The 22814-nt window shown below is 45.0% G+C and overlaps 1 protein-coding gene across 5 annotated transcripts in view; it reads right to left on the reverse strand.

Annotated features, from left to right (window-relative positions):
* The window catches only part of LOC130273936 (cadherin-7), a 258593-nt gene that overhangs the window by 213239 nt on the left and 22540 nt on the right, over positions 1–22814 (reverse strand). The gene's annotated exons all lie outside the window — the stretch shown is intronic.

The raw sequence follows: 22814 nt of genomic DNA on the forward strand, positions 1-22814 counted from the left end.
ACATGAGGCAAGGAATCCTGGGAAGGCAGGAACAAGGGTTGGTGGGATGACTGAATCACATGCAGCCTATCAGCAGCCAGCCTCCCCTGTGATGTCACAGCCCTATATAATTGGCAGCCATCTTGCGGCCAGTCACACCAGCGTTCTATTACAGAGAGAGAGGGACAAACAGCAGTGTGTGTAGCACAGAAAAGCATTTTTACAGCAGCAATTCACCTCCCAGTCACATCAGTGTTCTATTGCAGAGAGAGATGGACAGACAGCAGCGTGTGTAGCACAAAAAGGAATTTTTACAGCAGCGATTCACCTCCCAGTTACATCAGCATTCTATTGCAGAAGGAGGGATAGAGAGCAGTGTGTGTTGCACACAGAAAAGCATTTTTACAGCAGTGATTCACCTCCCAGTCACATCAGCGTTCTATTGAAGAGAGGGACCAAGAGCAGTGTGTTGCACAGAAAAGCTTTTACAGCAGCGGTTCACCTTAAGCCGAACTCCTGCCTAGAAGCACTGATAGGGAAGGGAGTGAGATTGAGAGAGAAAGTGCAATTATGGGTGAAATACACAGCGACTGTGTGCTGCAGCACTGGTGTGTACAACAACAGAAAAGCTAATAGTAGTCATCCAGTAAGGGTGAGCAGATCGCTAAAAGCCACAATCATCTGCTATTGGTGCCTAATGCTGGTTGAGTAGCGGAGCATATTGCCCTCTATTAAATAGGCACTTTCAGATACAAAAACTTTTGATATGTTGTAAAGCATGCAAAACCACACTGAAAAAGCCAGTCAAACAACTGTCCCCCCCCCCTGTCTGTTTGGATAAATACTAGTCCTGCTGTGTCCATGCATCATCACCTATGTCATGGACACAATTCCTTGATTGTCAGCTGTGAGCACAGGGCTCACAGCTGAAGGAAAAATCCTCCCACTGTCAGATTGTGTCCTGCTACTGTCAGTGAGGACTAGCTGGGAGTTGTAGTTTTGCTAATGCTAGGGGAAATGTGAGCAGACAACATACTGAGGGAGGGGGCGGATACATACACAGTAAGGCCATGTCCCCTCCCTTTGAGAGGAATTCAGACTAGTGAGTGTCACGATTCGGCTGGCAGGTGGTGGATCCTCTGTGCCAGAGAGGGATTGGCGTGGACCTTGCTGGTGGACCGGTTCTAAGTTGCTACTGGTATTCACCAGAGCCCGCCGCAAAGCGGGATGGTCTTGCAGCGGCGGTAGCAACCAGGTCGTATCCACCAGCAACGACTCAACCTCTCTGACTGCTGAAGATAGGCGCGGTACAAGGGAGTAGACAAGAGCAAGGTCGGACGTAGCAGAAGGTCGGGGCAGGCAGCAAGGATCGTAGTCAGGGGCAACGGCAGGAGGTCTGGAACACAGGCTAGGAACACACTGGGAAACGCTTTCACTGGCACAATGGCAACAAGATCCGGCGAGGGAGTGCAGGGGAAGTGAGGTATAAATAGGGAGTGCACAGGTGAACACACTAATTAAGCCAACTGCGCCAATCAGTGGCGCAGTGGCCCTTTAAATTGCAGAGACCCGGCGCGCGCGCGCCCTAAGGAGCGGGGCCGCGCGCGCCGGGACAAGACCGACGGAGAGCGAGTCAGGTACGGGAGCCGGGATGCGCATCAAGAGCGGGCGCCTCCCGCATCGCGAATCGCATCCCGGCTGGGAGAGGTATCGCAGCGCACCCGGTCAGCAGGTCTGACCGGGGCGCTGCAATTGCGAGGATGTTGCGAGCGCTCCGGGGAGGAGCGGGGACCTGGAGCGCTCGGCGTAACAGTACCCCCCCCCTTGGGTCTCCCCCTCTTCTTGGAGCCTGAGAACCTGAGGACAAGACTTTTGTCTAGGATGTTGTCCTCAGGTTCCCAGGATCTCTCTTCTGGACCACAGCCTTCCCAATCCACTAAGAATTTTTTTTTTCCTCTGACCGTCTTGGAGGCCAGAATCTCCTTCACGGAGAAGACGTCAGAAGAACCGGAAACAGGAGTGGGAGAAACAAGTTTGGGAGAGAAGCGGTTAATGATGAGTGGTTTAAGGAGAGAGACATGGAAGGCATTGGGAATACGAAGAGAAGGAGGAAGAAGGAGTTTGTAAGAGACAGGATTAATCTGGCACAAGACTTTGAAAGGACCAAGATAGCGTGGTCCCAGTTTGTAACTGGGGACACAAAAGCGGACATATTTAGCGGAGAGCCATACCTTGTCTCCGGGAGCAAAAATGGGGGAGTTCTTCTTTTCTTATCGGCAAACCTTTTCATGCGGGATGAAGCCTGTAAAAGAGAATTTTGGGTCTCTTTCCATATGGTGGAAAGATCACGAGTCACTTCATCCACAGCGGGCAAACCAGAGGGCAAGGGAGTAGGGAGGGGGGGGAAGAGGGTGACGGCCGTACACCACGAAAAATGGGGACTTAGCAGAAGATTCTGAGACTCTGAAGTTGTATGAGAATTCGGCCCATGGTAGAAGATCTGCCCAGTCATCCTGGCGGGAGGAAACAAAATGCCGTAAATAGTCACCCTGGACCTGGTTAATTCTTTCTACTTGCCCATTGGATTGGGGATGATAAGAAGAAGAGAAGTTTAATTTAATCTTGAGCTGTTTACAGAGGGCCCTCCAGAATTTAGACACGAATTGGACGCCTCTATCCGAGACGATCTGCGTGGGCAAACCGTGAAGACGAAAAATGTGTACAAAAAATTGTTTTGCCAACTGAGGCGCTGAAGGAAGACCAGGAAGAGGAATAAAATGTGCCATCTTGAAAAATCGATCAACGACCACCCAAACAACAGTGTTGCCACGGGATGGGGGTAAGTCTGTAATAAAGTCCATACCAATCAGTGACCAAGGCTGTTCGGGGACAGGCAGAGGATGAAGGAGACCAGCAGGCTTCTGGCGAGGAGTCTTATCCTGGGCACAGACAGTACAGGCCCGCACAAAATCAACAACATCCGTCTCCAGAGTCGGCCACCAATAGAAACGAGAGATGAGTTGCAAGGATTTTTTGATGCCCGCATGGCCCGCGAGGTGGGAGGAGTGTGCCCATTTGAGAATCCCGAGACGTTGGCGTGGAGAAACGAAGGTCTTCCCTGGAGGAGTTTGCCTGATGGAGGCTGGAGAAGTGGAGATCAGACAGTCAGGAGGAATGATGTGTTGCGGAGAGACCTCTACTTCCGAGGCATCCGAGGAACGAGAGAGGGCATCGGCCCTAATGTTCTTGTCGGCAGGGCGAAAGTGAATTTCAAAGTTAAAACGGGCAAAGAACAACGACCACTTGGCCTGGCGAGGGTTCAGCCGTTGGGCAGACTGGAGATAGGAGAGATTCTTGTGATCGGTGTATATGATAACTGGAAATTTTGATCCCTCCAGCAGATGCCTCCATTCCTCAAGCGCCAATTTAATGGCCAGTAATTCTCGATCCCCGATGGAGTAGTTTCTCTCCGCCGGAGAGAAGGTCCTAGAAAAAAAACCACAAGTAACAGCATGCCCGGAAGAATTTTTTTGTAGAAGGACAGCTCCAGCTCCCACTGAGGAGGCATCTACCTCCAATAGGAAGGGTTTAGATGGGTCAGGTCTGGAGAGCACGGGAGCAGAAGAAAAGGCAGACTTGAGACGTTTAAATGCGTCTTCCGCTTGGGGAGACCAGGACTTGGGATTGGCATTTTTCTTGGTTAAAGCCACGATAGGAGCCACAATAGTGGAAAAGTGTGGAATAAATTGTCTGTAATAATTGGCGAACCCCAAAAAACGTTGGATAGCACGGAGTCCGGAGGGGCGTGGCCAATCTAAGACGGCAGAGAGTTTATCTGGGTCCATTTGTAATCCCTGGCCAGAGACCAAGTATCCTAGGAAAGGAAGAGATTGACATTCAAACAGACATTTCTCCATTTTGGCATAAAGTTGATTGTCTCGAAGTCTCTGAAGAACCATGCGGACATGCTGGCGGTGTTCTTCTAAGTTGGCAGAAAAAATCTGAATATCGTCCAGATAAACCACAACACAGGAATATAAGAGATCACGAAAAATTTCATTAACAAAGTCTTGGAAGACGGCAGGGGCGTTGCACAGGACAAAGGGCATAACCAGATACTTAAAGTGTCCATCTCTGGTGTTAAATGCAGTCTTCCATTCGTCCCCCTCCCTGATGCGGATGAGATTATAAGCACCTCTTAAGTTCAGTTTGGTAAAGATGTGGGCACCTTGAAGGCGATCAAAGAGTTCTGAGATAAGAGGTAGGGGGTAGCGGTTCTTTACCGTGATTTTATTAAGTCCGCGGTAATCAATGCAAGGACGTAGGGAGCCATCTTTTTTGGACACAAAAAAAAATCCAGCTCCGGCAGGAGAGGAGGATTTGCGGATAAACCCCTTTTTTAAATTTTCCTGGATGTATTCAGACATAGCAAGAGTCTCTGGAGCAGACAGAGGATAAATTCTGCCCCGGGGTGGAGTAGTACCCGGGAGGAGGTCAATAGGACAGTCATAAGGCCTGTGAGGAGGTAAAGTCTCAGCTTGCTTTTTGCAAAACACGTCAGCATAGTCCATATAAGCCTTAGGAAGACCGGTTACAGGGGGAACCACAGGGTCACGGCAGGGAGTACTGGGAACCGGTTTAAGACAGTCCTTGAAACAAGAAGTACCCCAGCTCTTGATTTCTCCTGTGGACCAATCAAGGGTTGGGGAATGGCGTTGAAGCCACGGTAATCCAAGAAGAATTTCGGAAGTGCAGTTGGAGAGGACCAAAAACTCAATTTTTTCGTGATGAGGTCCGATGCACATTAGGAGAGGTTCCGTGCGGTAACGCACGGTACAGTCCAATCTTTCATTGTTAACACAATTGATGTAGAGGGGTCTGGCGAGACTGGTCACCGGGATGTTGAACCTGTTGATGAGAGAGGCCAAAATAAAATTTCCTGCAGATCCGGAATCCAAGAAGGCCATAGTAGAGAAGGAGAAGGTAGAGGAAGATATCCGCACAGGCACAGTAAGGCGTGGAGAAGCAGAGTTGACATCAAGAACTGTCTCACCTTTGTGCGGAGTCAGCGTACGTCTTTCCAGGCGGGGAGGACGGATAGGACAATCCTTCAGGAAGTGTTTGGTACCGGCACAGTACAGGCACAGATTCTCCATGCGGCGTCGTGTCCTCTCTTGAGGTGTCAAGCGAGACCGGTCAACTTGCATAGCCTCCACGGCGGGAGGCACAGGAACGGATTGCAGAGGACCAGAGGAGAGAGGAGCCGGGGAAAAAAAATGCCTCGTGCAAACAAAGTCCATATCCTGGCGGAGCTCCTGACGCCTTTCGGAAAAACGCATGTCAATGCGGGTGGCCAGATGAATAAGTTCATGCAGGTTAGCAGGAATTTCTCGTGCGGCCAGAACATCTTTAATGTTGCTGGATAGGCCTTTTTTAAAGGTCGCTCAGAGGGCCTCATTATTCCAGGATAATTCGGAGGCAAGAGTACGGAATTGGATGGCGTACTCGCCAACAGAAGAATTACCCTGGACCAGGTTCAGCAGGGCAGTCTCAGCAGAAGAGGCTCGGGCAGGTTCCTCAAAGACACTTCGAATCTCCGTGAAGAAGGAGTGTACAGAGGCAGTGATGGGGTCATTGCGGTCCCAGAGCGGTGTGGCCCATGACAGAGCTTTCCCAGACAGAAAGCTGACTACGAAAGCCACCTTAGACCTTTCCGTAGGAAACTGGTCCGACATCATCTCCAAGTGCAGGGAACATTGCGAAAGAAAGCCACGGCAAAACTTAGAGTCCCCATCAAATTTATCCGGCAAGGATAATCGTAGGCCGGAAGTGGCCACTCGCTGCGGAGGAGGTGCAGGAGCTGGCGGAGGAGATGATTGCTGAAGCTGTGGTAGTAGCTGCTGTAGCATCACGGTCAGTTGAGACAGCTGATGGCCTTGTTGCGCTATCTGTTGCGACTGCTGGGCGACCACCGTGGTGAGGTCGGCGACAACTGGCAGTGGGACTTCAGCGGGATCCATGGCCGGATCTACTGTCACGATTCGGCTGGCAGGTGGTGGATCCTCTGTGCCAGAGAGGGATTGGCGTGGACCGTGCTGGTGGACCGGTTCTAAGTTGCTACTGGTATTCACCAGAGCCCGCCGCAAAGTGGGATGGTCTTGCAGCGGCGGTAGCAACTAGGTCGTATCCACCAGCAACGGCTCAACCTCTCTGACTGCTGAAGATAGGCGCGGTACAAGGGAGTAGACAAGAGCAAGGTCGGACGTAGCAGAAGGTCGGGGCAGGCAGCAAGGATCGTAGTCAGGGGCAACGGCAGGAGGTCTGGAACACAGGCTAGGAACACACAAGGAAACGCTTTCACTGGCACAATGGCAACAAGATCCGGCGAGGGAGTGCAGGGGAAGTGAGGTATAAATAGGGAGTGCACAGGTGAACACACTAATTAAGCCAACTGCGCCAATCAGTGGCGCAGTGGCCCTTTAAATTGCAGAGACCCAGTGGACGTGCGCCCTAAGGAGCGGGGCCGCGCGCCGGGACAAGACCGACGGAGAGCGAGTCAGGTACGGGAGCCGGGATGCGCATCGCGAGCGGGCGCCTCCTGCATCGCGAATCGCATCCCGGCTGGGAGAGGTATCGCAGCGCACCCGGTCAGCAGGTCTGACCGGGGCGCTGCAATTGCGAGAATGTTGCGAGCGCTCCGGGGAGGAGCGGGAACCCGGAGCGCTCGGCGTAACAGTGAGCTAAATTAAAAGTGTATTAAAAAAATAAATAAAGGTGCTAGATATAAAAATGTGGTCAGAATTAGGTACTGAGGTGATTATATAAAAAAGGGTTTTTTGTTTGATCTGATGGGTACGCTTTAAGTGTAACCTGTGCGTACATAGGTGGTGTACCAGTTTGTTCCTGTTAAAGTCTTAATGGCCTAGATACTGTGAAAGCCCAGACAAAAGTACACACCTGCTGGTGTTGTAGATAAATATTGCTTTTAAGCATACTGGAGCACATAGTCCTCACCTCATAAGTGCATATCACATAAGTACATATATGCGGTGTACCATTTTGTTCCTTTTAAAGTCTTAAAGGGGTACTTCGGCCCTAATACATTCCACCCGTCACGCCGCTGGGGACCACCGCAATATGTCAAACACCTTTGTGAGCTATCCGCAGCGCTGGAGGCTCCAAATGTACTGCCCCCTCCCACAGAGTTGTGAAGTCATGATACTCCAGCCCCATGGTCGTCACGCTACACATTTGGAGCCTCCAGCGCTGTGGAGTGCTCACAAAGGTGTTTTTGCAACGACCGATCGCGGGGGCCCCCAGCGGAGGGACCCCTGCGTTCAGACATCTTATCCCCTATCCTTTGGATAGAGGATAAGATGTATTAGGTTCAGAATACCCCTTTAATGGCCTTGATACCGTGAAAGGCCAGGCAAAAGTACACACCTGCTGGCGTTGTAGACAAATACTATTTTAAGCGTACAGGAGCGCATTGTCCTTCCCTCATAAGTGCATACCCCATACGTACATCTAAGTGGTGTACCATTTTGTTCCTGTTAAAGTCTTATTGGCCTAGATACTGTGAAAGGCCAGTCAAAAGTACACATCTGCTAATGTTGTAGACATACTGTTTTAAGCGTAGTGGAGCGTACTGTACTCACCTCATATACACACTAAGTATGTCAGGCAGATAAGTCACGGTACATGCACAGAGGAGTCACAGTGGCTAAAATATCAGCTAGTGGTCGTGTCTCAGCCAGCAACCCATCTGTCATCATTGATTGGTTAACACGGTCATCCACTTTATCAAAAGGGACATCTGACACCCCCAGTCAACAGTCAGTGGGTTCCTCAGACACAACCCTTAGTTGGCATGGCAAAGGAGCTTTCCCTGCCCTCCCATTGCCTCTGTCCTATGCTGTTCCCTCCCCCACAGAAGTATCTTATGCTGTGGGTTCAGCTCCACTATTTAGTGAGGACAATATACTAGAGGACAGTTAGCAGCTAGTGCCCAGTCAAGAAGTGGAGGAGACATCCGCCGCTTCCTCCACTAGGCAGGCAAGTAGTGATGAGGAGAGTGGAGTGGGAGGTGGTGTTGCGAGCGTTCAGGCTCCTGAAGCAGACACTGTTGAGGAACCTGAGGAGGACATCAGTGATGTGCAGACACAACTTGATGATGATGATGATGATGATGAAGCCGATGGCACTTGGGAGCCGGGTGCAGAAGGGGCATCATCATCATCATAATCATGAGAAAAGGGTTGCAGGTTGCCTGTGAAGCAGCAGCTGAGCCAGCAAGGTGATAACATGGTTGGCAGTCAGCATGGTGGAAGAAGTGGAAAGTCTGGAGCCAAAACGTGCCCGGGGGAGACCACTGGCTTCGCAGCAGCCTACCTTCCCAGGAGGTAGTGGAACAGGGGTTCCTTGAGTCGTCGACAGTAGCAATCAGTGCGGACTGTTGGTGGGAAAATCAGCTACTCGGCGGTGTGGCAGTTTTTCATCATGCATCCGGAGGATATTAACATGGCCACGTGCAAGATGTGTCGGCAGAAGGTGAAGTGTGGCCAGGGTCCAATGCTGGCACCACGGCCCTGCGTCAACATATGCAGTTCACCATAAAGTGTCCTGGGAGAACCGTGGCTCCGATGTGGTGGTCCAGCCTTCTGCATCACCCAGTGGCACGCCACTCCGTGTTCCAGCCAGCCAAGGCTCGCCCACCTCAGCCCAAGGGGGCCGTGTGTCATACCCATCTTCTGTCGCTCCAGATGCTCCTGCTCCTCCTACTTCGAGTCAGTCATTCCACCAGCAATCCATCATATATATATATCAATTGGCTCCAGAAAGTTAAACAGATTTGTAAATGACTTCTATTAAAAAATCTTAATCCTTTCAGTACTTATGAGCTTCTGAAGTTAAGGTTGTTCTTTTCTGTCTAAATCCTCTCTGATGACACCTGTCTCGGGAAACGCCCAGTTTAGAGGAGGAGGCGAAGAAGGAAAAAATGACCCTTACAGAGGCGCTGCTAGTTCCAGAGTAATGTAGAAGCCAACCAGAGGTATTGGTAAAACACCGTAGTGGTTTATTAGAGCATAAGAGGACAATGAAGTACACAGATGATGCGTTTCGGGGGAGCAACCCCCTTCCTCAGATCAGTGTATATGATACAGGTACAGATAGAGTTTAAATACACTAACAAATGGCGGCAAAAAGCAAAAGGAGGCGGAACCAAACAATGACATCACATCAGATACATAGAAACGATATGTAAAATAATAAAAGTATAATAGACATCTTCATACAGGGTACATCGTATATGTGAGCCAAGGACTACTACAAAATGTGAAAAATGAAGTTAATGTATTAAAGAAAAAAACGGCGATGGTACTGTTGACATCCGGTCTCCAGATGTCAACATTCTGCCGCTGCACAGCGGAGAATATTGACAACAGAGGAGCCGGCGTGAAGGACGCGTTGCCAAGGGGCGGAGGCATATGGTAATGGCTAACCAATAGGACCCCGAGGGGTGGGGATAGGTACCGAGAATGATAGCACTGACGTGCCGAGCGCTGGATGCACACAGGGTAAGTGTGCGATCGTGCCCCGGCACTGTCAGTGTAAATGTGGGGATGGATGCCGGCATCTATGTCAGGTCAGCACTGAGTGCGCATAGTGTGAACCTGCATCACTGCGCCAATAGGGTCGGCGCAGTGGGAATATAAATGATAGTGTGGACAGCCCTGACAAAAGGTATCAGTATAGAGTGGGGAGAAGCATTCTTACTGTAGTGATATAATGGGGATATAGTGATACTGTAGTGTTCCCCGCTCTATACTGATACCTTTTGTCAGGGCTGTCCACACTATCATTTATATTCCCACTGCGCCGACCCTATTGGTGCAGTGATGCAGGTTCACACTATGCGCACTCAGCGCTGACCTGACATAGATGCCGGCATCCATCCCCACATTTACACTGACAGCGCCGGGGCACGAACGCACACTTACCCTGTGTGCATCCAGCGCTCGGCACGTCAGTGCTATCATTCTCGGTACCTATCCCCGCCCCCCCGGGGTCCTATTGGTTAGCCATTACCATGTGCCTCTGCCCCTTGGCAACGCGTCCTTCACGCCGGCTCCTCTGTTGTCAATATTCTCCGCTGTGCAGCGGCAGGATGTTGACATCTGGAGACCGGATGTCAACAGTACCATCGCCGTTTTTTTCTTTAATACATTAACTTCATTTTTCACATTTTATAGTAGTCATTGGCTCACATATACGATGTACCCTGTATGAATATGTCTATTATACTTTTATTATTTTACATATCGTTTCTATGTATCTGATGTGATGTCATTGTTTGGTTCCGCCTCCTTTTGCTTTTTGCCGCCATTTGTTAGTGTATTTAAACTCTATCTGTACCTGTATCATGTACACTGATCTGAGGAAGGGGGTTGCTCCCCCGAAACGCGTCATCTGTGTACTTCATTGTCCTCTTATGCTCTAATAAACCACTCCGTTGTTTTACCACTACCTCTGGTTGGCTTCTACATTACTCTGGAACTAGCAGCGCCTCTGTAAGGGACATTTTTTCCTTCTCTGCCTCCACTTCCATCAGGATCGGATCTCTTCCTTTCCTCGGACCCAGGCTCAGCAGCAGTTCCAATCCTTCTGTCACCCACGGTGTGGGTTATATGCGAATATCTTATTCGCTCAAGGTGAGCGGCCACTACCTAAGGGGCAATTCCTGCCCGCTCACTGTGATTGTTTTAATCTGATATCCCTGTTTAGTGGTAACGCACAAGGCGCCTGTGTCGGTCTCTCCTTTTTTCTCTCCCACACTCAGTTTAGAAGAGGTTTGCTACGGGGATTTGCTTCTAAACTGGGCGTTTCCCAAGACAGGTGTCATCAGAGAGGATTTAGACAGAAAAGAACAACCTTAACTTTAGAAGCTCATAAGTACTGAAAGGATTAAGATTTTTTAATAGAAGTAATTTACAAATCTGTTTAAACTTTCTGGAGCCAGTTGATATATATATATATATATATATATATATATATAAAAAAAAAGTTTTTTCCTGGATAACCCCTTTAAGATTAGAGGGACAATGGTTTAACCCCTTAAAAGGACCCGGGGTTTTTCAGTTTTTTGCACTTTTGTTTTTTCCTCCTTACCTTTAAAAAAATCATAATTATTTCAATTTTGCACCTAAAAATCTATATCATGGCGTTTTTTTTGCGCCACCAATTCTACTTTGTAATGATAGTCGATGGTGAAACGGAAAAAAAAACAATTGTGCGACAAAATGTAAGAAAAAACGCCATTTTGTAAATTTGTTGGCTTCCATTTCTACACAGTACATTTTTCGGTAAAAATGACACCTTCTGTTTATTCTGTAAGTCCATACAAATTTACATGATACCCTACTTATATAGGTTTGATTTTGTCGTACTTCTGAAAAAAATCATAACTATATGCAGGAAAATTTGCAAGTTTCAAATTGTCAACTTCTGACCCCTATAACTTTTTTTTTTTTTTTCCGTGTATGGGGCAGTATGAGGGCTCATTTTTGCACCATGATCTGAAGTTCTTAGCGGTACCATTTTGGTATTGATTAGTGTTGAGCGGCATAGGCCATATTCGAATTCGCGAATATTCGCGAATATATGTACGAATATTCGTCATATTCGCGAATATTCGCATATTCGTAATATCTTCGTTTTATTTTCGCATATGCGAATATTCACGTGTGCGAAAATTAATATATGCAGAAATTCGCATATGCGAAAATTAGCATATGCAAATTTTCGTATATGCGAAAATTCGCACGCCAGTCTCACACAGTAGTATTAGAGCCTTCTTACACCACATAAGCTGGAAGCAGAGAGGGATGATCACTGTGATGTGTACTGTGAAAAAAAAAATAAAAAAAAAAACGAATATTCGTAATTACGAATATATAGCGCCATATTCGCGAATATTCGCGAATTCGCGAATATGCGATATTCGCGAATAAAATTCGAATTGCGAATATTCGCGAGCAACACTAGTATTGATCGGACCTATTGATTGCTTTTTATTCATTTTTTCATTACATAAAAAGTGACCAAAAATACACTATTTCGGACTTTAGAATTTTTAGGGGCACGTATGCCATTGACCTTGTGGTTTAATTGACGATTTCTTTTTATAAATTAGACATTTCCGCACCCAGCGATACCACATATGTTTATTAATTATTAATTTAAATGTAAAAAAATATCTTTAATCTTTTCAGTTGTGAGGTGCTATGGTCTCGTCAGGCTGTTGCCACCTCCAGGCTGGGGGGTCATTCAGCCACTATATGGTCTCCTCATGCTGCCGCTTCCTTAAAACTATGTCATTCAGCCTCTATATGGTCTCCTCATGCTGCCGCCACCTCCACGCTGTGTCATTCAGCCACTGTATGGTCTCCTCATGCTTCCGCCACCTCCACGCTGTGTCATTCAGCCACTATATGGTCTCCTCATGCTGCCGCCACCTCCACGCTGTGTCATTCAGCCACTATATGGTCTCCTCATGCTTCCGCCACCTCCACGCTGTGTCATTCAGCCACTATATGGTCTCCTCATGCTGCCGCCACCTCCACGCTGTGTCATTCAGCCACTATATGGTCTCCTCCTGCTGCCACCAACTGCAGGCTGTGTCATTCAGCAACTATATGGTCTCTTCATGCTTCCACCACCTCCAGGCTTTGTCACTGTACCGCCATGTGGTCTCCTCATGCCACTGGCACATTAAATAAAACTTTTTAGGTTCATCTATTTGAAATCTTCAATTTAAATGTTAAAAAATATATTTAATCTTTTCAATTGTGAGGCCCTATGATCTCGTCATCCTGCCACCACCTCCACACTGTGTCATTCAGGCACTATATGGTCTCCTCATGCTGCCGCTACCTCCACGCTGTGTCATTCAGCCACTATATGGTCTCCTCATGCTGCCGCCACCTCCATGCTGCCATTCAGCCACTATATGGTCTCCTCATACTAATACCATCTCCAGGTTCTGTCATTGTGCATCTCTGCGACAGTGATTCTAATAGTGATGCCTCTAATTTGCATGTCATACTGAATAACAGTATTATTTCACTAACCCAGCACACACCCTATGCCTGTTACAGCAAGGAAAAGTGTTTTACACCTCTATTGAGGCTCTCTGTGGGCAAATAAATTCAGACTGAACCAATTTTTTTGGGAAAATTCTGCGAATCGGCCGAATGGAATTTTTCAAAAGTTCGCTAATCTCTATTGATATCCACTGAACTATAGCAGAATTTTTTTTTTTTATAGAATGACGTGAAGTAATGATGGTTGTATTGGCATCAATTCTGAATGAACCACTCAGTAAGTACAGGAGCAGGGATTCCTATCACAGGAATATATGTTGCTCTACATTAGTTAGCACTAGTGTAGAAAAACATAGGAACATTTTTAACATGAGTCCCAACTCTTGTACATTAAGCAGCAATGTTCAGTCCATCACTGCTGATTATCTGACAAAAGAAGTTAAGCAGTGATACTGTGCATTGCCACTTAAGGCCACGTTCAAATTAGCATTGCCCTCCATTGAGAGGACCTGCGTTCGCTGAGTCCGCTAAACTCCAGCAAAATAACCTGACACCTGATGGAAACCTGACAGACCTCAGTGCAAGTCAATGGGACCCGGTGGTGTCCGTTGTGCTTTAACCCGTTTAGGGTCTGTTCGTTGCAAAAAAAAGCCTAACAGACCATGAATGGGTGGAAGCACAACACTATTGTTAAGTTAGTCTAACTCCTTACACATGCTGGGCCAGGTGCTCTTATTTTCTTGTTTTGAAACCTAATAACATTAATTTTGATTATCTTTCTGGGTATCACAGTTAAATCATTACATTTTACATTGGCAATATAATTATACAAAATGTATAAATTGTATCTTTTTTTTTATTCTTGATTAAAAATAATATTCTTGAAATGTACTACAATCACCCAGGTTCAATACATGATAATTATATACGCAAGGGAACAATAGATTCATTATAGTTACTTTTAAATGTGTCTCTGGTTTTAAAATCAAACCATCTGATTCTGATTTTTTTTATGTTTTTATGTGCAGAAAGTTGTACAAAGAGAAATTATGAACAAGCTGCCTGGTTTTCATTAATAAATGGTAATGGTCAGCTAGTGCTGAGAAGCAAATGTGGTAGAAACCCTTCAATGGGGGAGATTTAAAGGAGGATATGTATTTGTATTCCTCAGAAAACAATCACAGGGAAACTTTTATTTCTTACAGTGCTCTTAAAAAATATAAACTATGCTGTGTTTGTTTATATGGGTAACTGCGTTGTTTTTAGATATATTTTTAATATGTTTTTTTTTTTTAGTTTTTCCCTAGTTTCTGGAGTTATTTGAGATACTGATTTATGTTGATGAGTAAATAAGTAAATGAAACATATTTATTCTTGTCTTCTGGTCTAATTTCTTATTTACTATAGAAATCAGTGGAAATCTACTTCACGTATCAAGTCAATCTAATCTTTAAAATATGCCAAAATTATCCAGCTGATCTAGTGGCTGGAGACAAAATAATTTCCTACTTATAATGTGACAAACATTTTACTGGCCTGATGGAGAGACTTGCAAGCGATTCACAGCAAATGAAACATAATAATACCTAAATATCAGCTTGACCTATTTATTGGCAATCAGTTGTCTGTTGCTGGCTGAATTAACCCAGGTTCAGGTAATTTGTGGCAATGCTTGTTTTATGTCTGTTTATCACAAGAAAGAAGACAATTTAGAAGATTGATGATAAATATGAAAGCGGATAAATATCTCCCAAATGAGATTGGTCAGGTTGGCATCAATGCTAATGTCAGCTATATACTTCAAATGCAAGCTGTCAGAGTAGGCAGCAGGTGAAAAACATATTAATGTTATCAGTTTATAGGTCAGGACTAACAAGAGAACATCATGGCTGTATGGAAATAATGTGGAAATCAAAAACTAATTATCTAGTTTTGAAATACTAAGGTTCTACCTTTATTATTTAGCATTCAGATATGTCCTTACTATGTTTTGTTCATGATATAATATATATTCCAAATTCTTAGTCACAATATGACTACAGTTAGGGTGGATTAAGCTAACCACTGCACTGCGTGTACTCAGGTTTCAGTAGCTCAGGTAGACCTTTGCCTATACAAGGATTTTTTTTTTTAGCTCCCTTGCACCCATTCCTGTTTCTAAAATAACCTGCTGCTACTACTCTTAGCCTCTAGACGTCTTGATTGTCACCTCTTCAGGCAGGTGAAGGATGGTAAAGATTAACCCCTCAAGACCAAGACACACATGTCCCATTCATCTATGAAGAAGCTTTAAAGGGGTACTCCACTGCTATACACCTCTTATTCCCTATCCAAAAGATAGGAGACAAGATGGCCGATCGTCGGGGTCCCGCTGCTTGGACCCCGTGCGATCTTCCGCAGCACCCGGCATTCTAAACAAATGACCACGCCCCCTTATGTCATGACGCCACGCCCCCTCCATTCACATCTAAGGGAGACATGAATGGAGGGGGCATTTGCGATTTTGTGAATATTTAGACTATAGTGCTATATATTCATAATGACGAATATTCGTTTTTTTTTTGTTTTTTTTTCACATGCAAAGTTTTATGATAATTTTTATGCGCATTTTAAATGAGAATTTTTGCATGAAAAAAAAAAAAAGGGAACAAACATAGAATTTGCAGATTGGGACAGCAGGAAGAAACATTGTACGACAGATATAAATAAGATGCAAAATGTGTTCCCGACTGTTTATAATGTGAGTTCTGCTGACTAGCTGTCTTTGCACTGTAATGTTTTGATGATATGATACACAATGTAAACATTATTTTGTATGCAAATTTGTCTGACCTTGTAATTAGCTGAGGGTGTATAAAAATCCCCCTCTGTTCACTATGTGGCACTTGAAAAAGGTAGCGTGAGACTACTGAAACAATGTAACTTTTTCTATACACAATGGAATAAATCACCGTTGCACAGGATTTTGCTTTGGTGTGCTGCATTTATCCTACTTATATTGTCTTGGATTGACTATCATTATAATTATCACAATTTTACAAACATTTTTTTTTTTTTTTAAATATGCCTGAAAATACACTGTGTGAACATAACCTTAGGGTGGAACCACATGATCAGGGGGCATTGCAGTTTTCAATACTTCCATTACTTTATTTTATTACTTACTTGGAAACTCTGACATGATGCCATTACAAACCACAATGTAACTGCAACACAAGATGATCATGTGTTTTTCACCCTTATAAACACTCAGTATTTGAATGTCAGTTTCTCAAATTTCCCCACAGTCTACATAAAATAAACAAGTAAATGTCATCCTTCTGTAATATTATTATGGATTTCAAGGCAGGTGCTTCTCATTATGCTGATTTATTTCAATTAACTTTCATTATCTATTCTTTTTTGCTGTTGATTGTTTCCTCCAGGGTACATATGTATATTGTATACTTCCTCTCATAGATCAGTTTGAGATGCCAGTTTTGACAGGCAAGAATTTAAAATTTGCTCATTTTCATAAAACTGTTTTCATATTCCTGTATTCGTGTCTTTGCTGTTGTTGTATTATGGACACATTAGAAAAATAAATCAGATGTAAAAATATTTTAATTTTCCTTTATAAAATGTTCCTATTAGAGACAGCTATATGGTATGCAGTACACAAATACAATATTTTAAAACAGTGTTGAGACCATGTACAAGTTAGATTTTAGCCATTAATTTAAATGGGTTTAACCACTTAAGGACCTAGGGCGTATGGATACGCCTTGACGTCCTGGTACTTAAGGACCCAGGGCGTATCCATACGCCCGTGGGAATTTCGGTCCCCGCCGCAAGCCGGGCGGGGACCGGGCCGGGGTGACTGCTGATATCAATCAGCAGGCACCCCGTGCAAATGCCCAGGGGGGTCATCAGACCCCCCCCACGTCGGCAATCGGTGCAAATCGCAAGTGAATTCACACTTGCGATTTGCGCCGATTCCGGGTCATACGGGTCTATTGTGACCCGGTGACCCGGAATAGAAGGGGGATCGCGGTTGTCTAAGACACCCACGATCCCCCTGTAGGCATAGGAGTGAGGTGGCAGGGTTGCCACCCCTCCTATCCCTGCTATTGGTCTGCTATTGATCGTCAGAGGCGACGACCAATAGCAGACCGGGGGCGGGGGGGTTAACTTTCGTTTTCCCCGTCCTGCCCACCCACAATAGGCGGGGCAGAACGGGGAACCGAAGGGGACCGGGCGCCGACGTCCACTTACCCGTCCGGAGGCTGCGGCAATGTTGATAGGCGGGCGGCGTCACGTGCTTCTGAAGAGGACGGCTGCCGGGATCCTACAGAAGCCGGTAAGTAGATCTGGAGAGCCACAGTCTGAGACTGTGGTCTCTAACTGTAGCCCTCCAGATGTTGCAAAACTACAACTCCCAGCATGCCCAGACAGCTGTTTGGGCATGCTGGAATATGTAGTTTTGCAACAGCTGGAGGGCTGCAGTTTGAGACCACTATACAGTGGTCTCTAAACTATATCCCTCCAGATGTTGCAAAACTACAACTCCTAGCATGCCCACATAGCTGTTTGTTGTCTGGACATGCTGGGAGTTGTAGTTTTGCAACATCTGGAGGTCCACAGTTTGGAGATCACTGTGCAGTGGTCTAACAACTGTAGCTCTCCAGATGTTGCAAAACTGCAATTCCCAGCATGCCCAGAAAGCAAACAGCTGTCTCGGCATGCTGGGAGTTGTAGTTGGATACTTCCAGCTGTTGCATAACTACATCTCCCAGCATGCCCTTCGGTGATTAGTACATGCTGGGAATTGTAGTTTTGCAACAGCTGGAGGCACACTGGTTGGAAAATATTCCAACCTAACTGAAGGTTTTCCAACCAGTGTGCCTCCAGCTGTTGCAAAACTACAAATCCCAGCATGCATGGTCTGTCAGTACATGCTGCTGGGAGTTGTAGTTTTGAAACAGCTGGAGGTTTGCCCCCCCATGTGAACGTACAGGGTACATTCACATAGGCGGGTTTACAGTAAATTTCCTGCTTCAAGTTTGGGCTGCGGCAAATTTTTTGCCACAGTGCAAACTCCTAGCGGGAAATTCACCGTAACCCGCCAGTGTGAATGTACCCTAAAAACACTACACTAACACATAATAAAGGGTAAAACACTACATATACACCCCTTACACTGTCCCCCCCCCCCCCCCAATAAACAATTTAAAACGTCTTGTACGGCAGGGTTTCCAAAACGGAGCCTCCAGCTGTTGCAAAACAACAACTGCCAGCATTTCTGGACAGCCACTGACTGTCCAGGCATGCTGGGAGTTTAGCAACAGCTGGAGGCACCCTGTTTGGGAATCACTGGCGTAGAATACCCCTATGTCCACCCCTATGCAATCCCTAATTTAGTCCTCAAATGCGCATGGTGCTCTCTTACTTCGGAGCCCTGTCGTATTTCAAGGAAACAGTTTAGGGCCACATATGGGGTATCTCCGTACTTGGGAGAAATTACACTACAAATTTTGGGGGCTTTTTTTCCTTTTACCACTTGTGAAAAGGAAAAGTTGGGGGCTACACCAGCCTGTTAGTGTAAAAAAAAAAAAAATTTACACTAACATGCTGGTGTTGCCCCATACTTTTTATTTATTTTATTAAAAGGAAAAAAAAGACCCCAAAATTTGTAACGCAATTTCTCCTGAGTACGGAAATACCCCATATGTGGGCGTAAAATGCTCTGCGGGCAAACAACAAGGCTCAGGAGTGAGAGCGCACCAAGTACATTTGAGGCCTAAATTGGTGATTTGCACAGGGGTGGCTGATTTTACAGCGGTTCTGACAAACACAAAAAAAAAAAAAATACCCACATGTGACCCCATTTTGGAAACTACACCCCTCGCCGAACGTGACAAGGGGTATAGTGAGCCTGAACACCCCACAGGTGTTTGACGAATTTTCATTAAAATTGGATGGGAAAATGAAAAAAATTATATTTTTTCACTAAAATGCTGGTGTTACCCTAAATTTTTCATTTTCACATCGGGAAATAGGAAAAAGCCCCCCCCAAATTTGTAAACCCATCTCTTCTGAGTAAGAACATACCCCATATGTGAATTTAAAGTGCTCTGGGGCGAACTACAATGCTCAGAATAGAAGGAGCGCCATTGGGATTTTGTAGAGAAAATTTGTCCGGAATTGAAGGCCACATGTGTTTACAAAGCCCCCATAGTGCCAGAACAATGGACCCCCGACACATGTGACCCCATTTTGGAAACTACACCCCTCATGTAATGTAATAAGGGGTACATTGAGAATTTATGCCCCACAGGTGTCTGACAGATTTTTGGAACAGTGGTCCGTAAAAAGTGAAAAATATTTTTTTTTATTTGCACAGCCCACTGTTACAAAGATCTGTGGGGTGTAAATACTCACTGCACCCCTTATTAAATTCTGTGAGGGGTGTAGTTTCCAAAATGGGGTCACATGTGGGGGGGTTCCACTGTTCTGGCACCACGGGGAGCTTTGTAAACGCACATGGCCCCTGACTACCATTCTAAACTAATTCTCTTTCCAAAAGCTCAATGGCGCTCCTCCTCTTCTGAGCATTGTAGTTCGCCAGCAGAGCATTTTACGTCCTAACATGGGGTATTTTCATACTCGGAATAAATGGGGTTACACATTTTGGGGGTCATTTTCTCCTATTACCCCTTGTAAAAATGTAAAATTTAGGGGAAAAACTGCATTTTAGTTAAAAAAAAAAAAAAAATTCATTTACACATCCAACTTTTACTCTCCTTGAGGGGTTTAGTTTCCAAAATAGTATGCCATTTGGGAATTTTTGGCCGTTCTGGCACCACAGGGGCTTCCTAAATGCGACATGCCCCCAAAAAACCATTTCAGCAAAAGTTGCTTTCAAAAAGCCAAATGTGACTCCTTCTCTTCTGAGCATTGTACTTCGCCCGCAAAGCTTTTTATGTCCTAACATGTGGTATTTCCTTACTCAGAAGAGATGGGGTTACAAATTTGGGGAGGCATTTTCTCCCATTACCCTTTGTAAAAATGGTAAATTTGGGGGAAAAACTGCACTTTAGTGAAATTTTTTTTTTTTCATTTACACATCCGACTTTAACGAAAAGTCGTCAAACACCTGTGGGGTGTTAAGGCTCACTGGACCCCTTGTTACATGCCTTGAGGGGTCTAGTTTCCAAAATGGTATGCCATGTTGGGGTTTTCTGCTGTTCTGGCACCATAGGGGCTTCCTAAATGTGACATGCCCCCCAAAAACCATTTCAGCAAAATTCCCTCTCCAAAATCCTATTGTCGGTCCTTCCCTTCTGAGCCCTCTAGTGCACCCGCCGAACACTTGACATACACATATGAGGTATTTCCTTACTCGAGAGGAATTGGGTTACACATTTTGGGGGGATTTTTCATCTATTACCCCTTGTAAAAATTCAAAAACTGGGTCTACAAGAACATGCGAGTGTAAAAAATGAAGATTTAGAATTTTCTCCTTCAATTTGCTGCTATTCCTGTGAAACACCTAAAGGGTTAAAACGCTGACTGAATATCATTTTGAATACTTTGAGGGGTGCAGTTTTTATAATGGGGTCATTTGTGGGGTATTTCTAATATGAAGGCCCTTCAAATCCACTTCAAAACTGAACTGGTCCCTGAAAAATTCAGATTTTGAAAATGTTGTGAAAAATTGGAAAATTGCTGCTGAACTTTGAAGCCCTCTGATGTCTTCCAAAAGTAAAAACACGTCAATTTTATGATGCAAACATAAAGTAGACATATTGTATATGTGAATCAATGTATAATTTATTTGGAATGTCCATTTTCCTTACAAGCAGTGAGCTTCAAAGTTAAAAAAAAATGCAAAATTTTCAATTTTTTCATCAAATTTTGGAATTTTTCACCAAGAAATGATGCAAGTATCGACAAAATTTTACCACTAACATAAAGTAGAATATGTCACGAAAAAACAATCTCGGAATCAGAATGAAAGGTAAAAGCATCCCAGAGTTATTATTGCTTGAAGTGACAGTGGTCAGATGTTCAAAAAATGGCCGGGTCCTTAAGGTATATTTGGGCTGGGTCCTTAACCCCTTAAGGACACATGACGTACTGGAACGTCATGTGTCCACTCCCGATCTATAACGCGGGGCCACGGCGTGGCCCCGCGTCATAGCGGTTCGGGCCCGGCCTCTAACAACGGCCGGGACCCGTGGCTAATAGCGCGCGGCATTGATCGCTGTGCCGCGCGCTATTAACCCTTTAGACGCGGCGTTCAAAGTTGAACGCCGCGTCTAAAGTGAAACCGAAAGCATGCCGGCTAGCTCAGTGGGCTGTTCGGGATAGCCGCGGTGAAATCGCGGCATCCCGAACAGCTGACAGGACAGCGGGAGGGCCCCTACCTGCCTCCTCGCTGTCTGATCGCCGAATGACTGCTCAGTGCCTGAGATCCAGGCATGAGCAGTCATGCGGCAGAATCATCGATCACTGGTTTCTTATGAGAAACCAGTGATCAATGTAAAAGATCAGTGTGTGCAGTGTTATAGGTCCCTATGGGACCTATAACACTGCAAAAAAAAAGTGCAAAAAAAAAGTGAATAAACATCATTTAACCCCTTCCCTATTAAAAGTTTGAATCACCCCCATTTTCCCATAAAAGAAAAAACACAGTGTAAATAAAAATAAAAATAAACATAAATGGTATCGCCGCGTGCGGAAATGTCCGAATTATAAAAATATATCGTTAATTAAACCGCACGGTCAATGGCGTGCGCGCAAAAAAATTCCAAAGTCCAAAATAGTGCATTTTTGGTCACTTTCTATATCATGAAAAAATGAATAAAAAGCGATCAATAAGTCCTATCAACGCAAAAATGATACCGTTAAAAACTTCAGATCACGGCGCAAAAAATGAGCCCTCATACCGCCCCATACACGGAAAAATAAAAAAGTTATAGGGGTCAGAAGATGACAATTTTAAACGTATAAATTTTTCTGCATGAAGTTATGATTTTTTCCAGAAGTGCGACAAATTCAAACCTGTATAAGTAGGGTATCATTTTAATCATATGGACCTACAGAATAAAGGTAAGGTGTCATTTTTACCGAAAAATGTACTACGTAGAAACGGAAGCCCCCAAAAGTTACAAAATGGCGTTTTTTTTTTCAATTTTGTCTCACAATGATTTTTTTTCCCGTTTCACCGTAGATTTTTGGGCACAATGACTGACGTCATTACAAATTAGAATTGGTGGCGCAAAAAATAAGCCATCATATGGATTTTTAGGTGCAAAATTGAAAGAGTTATGATTTTTTAAAGGCAAGGAGCAAAAAACGAAAATGCAAAAACGGAAAAACCCCCGGTCCTTAAGGGGTTAAGGGATTAAAGGGGTATTCCAGGAAAAATAAGTTTTTTTTTTATATATCAACTGGCTCCAGAAAGTTAAACAGATTTGTAAATTACTTCTATTAAAAAATCTTAATCCTTTCAATAATTATCAGCTGCTGAAGTTGAGTTGTTGTTTTCTGTCTGACAACAGTGCTCTCTGCTGACATCTCTGCTTGTCTGGGGAACTGCACAGAGAAGAAGAGGTTTGCTATGGGGAGTTGCTTCTAAACTGGGCGGTTCCCAAGACACGTGTCATCAGAGAGCACTTAAATAGAAAAGAACAACTCAACTTCAGCAGCTCATAAGTACTGAAAGGATTATTCCCTTAAGGACTCAGC

The sequence above is a fragment of the Hyla sarda genome, chromosome 5 (assembly GCF_029499605.1).
Source record: "Hyla sarda isolate aHylSar1 chromosome 5, aHylSar1.hap1, whole genome shotgun sequence".
Classification (NCBI taxonomy): domain Eukaryota; kingdom Metazoa; phylum Chordata; class Amphibia; order Anura; family Hylidae; genus Hyla; species Hyla sarda.